This window comes from Sapajus apella, unplaced genomic scaffold (genome assembly GCF_009761245.1).
Source record: "Sapajus apella isolate SASKATOON/1434 unplaced genomic scaffold, GSC_monkey_1.0 scaffold1398, whole genome shotgun sequence".
In the NCBI taxonomy this organism is placed as follows: domain Eukaryota; kingdom Metazoa; phylum Chordata; class Mammalia; order Primates; family Cebidae; genus Sapajus; species Sapajus apella.
Window position 1 is genome coordinate 1 of NW_022438324.1, and position 2,676 is coordinate 2,676.

At 51.3% G+C, this 2,676-nt stretch overlaps 1 pseudogene; it reads right to left on the reverse strand.

Moving 5' to 3' along the window:
• Positions 1 to 1,156: 1,156 nt before the first annotated feature.
• Positions 1,157 to 2,182, reverse strand: LOC116546790 (annotated as a pseudogene).
• Between the last annotated feature and the right edge of the window lie 494 nt (positions 2,183 to 2,676).

Genomic DNA, 2,676 nt, shown 5'->3' on the forward strand with positions numbered 1-2,676 from the left:
CATAATGACAGGATCAATTCACACATAACAGTATTAACCTTAAATGTCTCCTCTACAAAAATAGTAATATTAAATAAAATTAACATTAATATTAGCCTGGAACGGTTGCACACACCTGTAGTCCCAGCTTCTCTGGAGGCTGAGGCAGTAGGATCCTTTGAGCCTGGGAGGTTGAGGCTGCAATGTGCTGTGATCATACCACTGCCCTCCAGCCTGGGTCACAGAGTAAGACCCTTTCTCTAAAAGAAACAAAGAAGTGTTTCTTTCTTGCTAAGTGTTGTGGCGGAGGGAAACTCAGAGATCCAATCACTTGGCCCAGCGTGTGGGGTGGGAGTGGGGTCAGCAAATACATTGTTGAGATCATTACACCTGGTCATTGTCCCTGAGTCACAGGGGCCGCAGTCTGGCAAAATATGAAAAGTTTCTGTTTCATTAGCAACTAAGCTCTGAAGCCATTCCTGTGCCAAAACTTACTGGGCTCATGATTCAGTTCTGTTACTATTTATGGTGCATCTGTTATGTGCCAGGGACTGGGGCAGCAGAGACCGTGAAACTGGTTCTCCCCTTCAAGGAGTCTCCAGCTCAGCCAGGGAGACAGGCCACCCATAGGGCTCCTGGGAACGAGTGGCCCTTTTACCAGTAGGATGAGGAGGGGTCAGCTGGACCGGGAGCAGAAGTAGGGCCAACTCTGCCGCCATGCCCTCGGAGCGGCTGCCTCAGGTCACGCCCTCATTTCTCCAGAGATTATGATGTCCTTTTCTGGTGCCACAGGGATTCTGTTTCCGGCTGGCTCTGCCTTTCTGTCCAAGCCTTCCCTAGTTTGGATCTAGGAACTTCTTTGTCTTTCTAGCCCTGCTGGTTGCTTGGTCATGGAAATGGCTGGCTTAATGTTTCATTTGGCTGTCAGTGCTGAGTGCTGGATGGAATTGTCCACCCCAAACCTGCTGCGTCTCAGCAAACCTTTGCATCCCTTCTGTCTGTCTGGCAGCAGCAAAGAGGGCAGTGAATCCCAGGTGCTCTCAGAACCACGGAGAAGCCCTCAAAGGGAAGGGTGGGGCTGCCAGATGGGGTGGGGAGATGGCTGGGCTCTCAAAATGGGGCCAAGCTGGTCCCAGCGGGCATTGCCTTCCCCTTCAAGTCACATGGGGCTGCTGCTTCATGGACTGCGGCTATCTAGAAGTCTCCTGAGGGTGCCCTTGACTTCCTTATTCCTCAGACTGTAGATTATAGTGTAGAGCATGAGGGTGACATTGGTATAGATTAAGGACACGATTTTGTCCTGTTCCGGGGCATAGCAGGACTTGGGGTGAATGTAGATGAAGATTGCACAGCCACAGTGAAGAAGCGAGACCAGCAGGTGCCCAGCGCAGGTGGAGAAGGCCTTGCTCCTGCCGGCAGCCAAGCGGATTCTGAGGACAGCCGCAATAATGAAGCCATAGGAGAGCAGGATCAGCAGGAAGGGCATCAGGAGGATGAGCGTGCAGACAAGGAAGACGGCAATCTCATTGGCTCGAGTGTCCGAGCAGGCCAGGAAGAGCATGGCGGGGATGTCACAGATGAAATGATTGATCTCCCGGGACTAACAAAAGGGCAGAAGGAATATCAGCATGGTCAATGTGAGGGAGAGTGCAAAGCCGCCAATGCATGCCACAGTCAGCATCTGCAGGCAGAGGGTCCTGGTGATGAGGAGTGTGTAGCGCAGGGGCTTGCAGATGGCCACAAAGCGATCGTAGGCCATCACGGTCAGGAGGAAGCACTCTGCCCCGCCCAGGGCAACAAAGAGATGCATTTGCAGGGCACAGCCCAGGAAGGGCATCCACTGGTTCCTGAATAGGAAGTTGGCCAGCATGTTGGGGACAATAACCAACGTATAGCAAATCTCAATGGCGGACAGGTTTGGAAGGAAGAAATACATGGGGGTCTGCAGGCAGGAGTCAATGAGGGTGAGGAGCACAATGGCTGTGTACCCCGCCAGGGTGACAAGATGCATGATTAGAAACAGTCCAAAAAAGGAGATCTGCAGTTCCTCCAGGTCCCCAAAGCCCAAGATAACAAACTCGGGGCTTAAAGTGTGGTTTTTCTGCAGTCGGTTCATCCTACTACAGACTGCTGTGTATGACTGGGTTGTAGGATTTAGTGTCTCTCTCTCTTTTTTTTTTTTAAGCAATGCTTCAAGTCGTGGGAAGCTCTGAAGCCCTTTCCAGGAATGGGAGTACAGCCAGCTCTCACCGCCCTCCAACCCTCTTTCCCAGGCCCAACCCTGGTTTTCACTCTAATCAGCTTTTCAGATTCTGCCCTCTGTTCACTGAAAATGAAAAACCGCTTATGTGATGCCACTTCAGTTCACCTGTTGAATTATTACCAAAATGAACCCAGATAAGTGAATTCTAAACATGAAGTTGTTTTTCCCTGATGCTAAAGACAATCTTTCTGTCGGCACATTTCTAGGTTTTCAAAACTTTTCTGGGGTGGGGGCAGGGGGCTGAGCTCGAGGTACTGAACAGGTTTAGACAGTCACGGGCTGCAGGAGATTGCTGTGGGGTGCCGACACTCCTGGTTTTGTGCATCAGTCACTTTGTCATTCCCTGACTACCACCTCCAAACTCCCAGGATTCCTGCAGCCAACGGGCTCTGAGCAGGACGCTAGGAGAAGAAGGGGGCCCAACCTGCCACAGA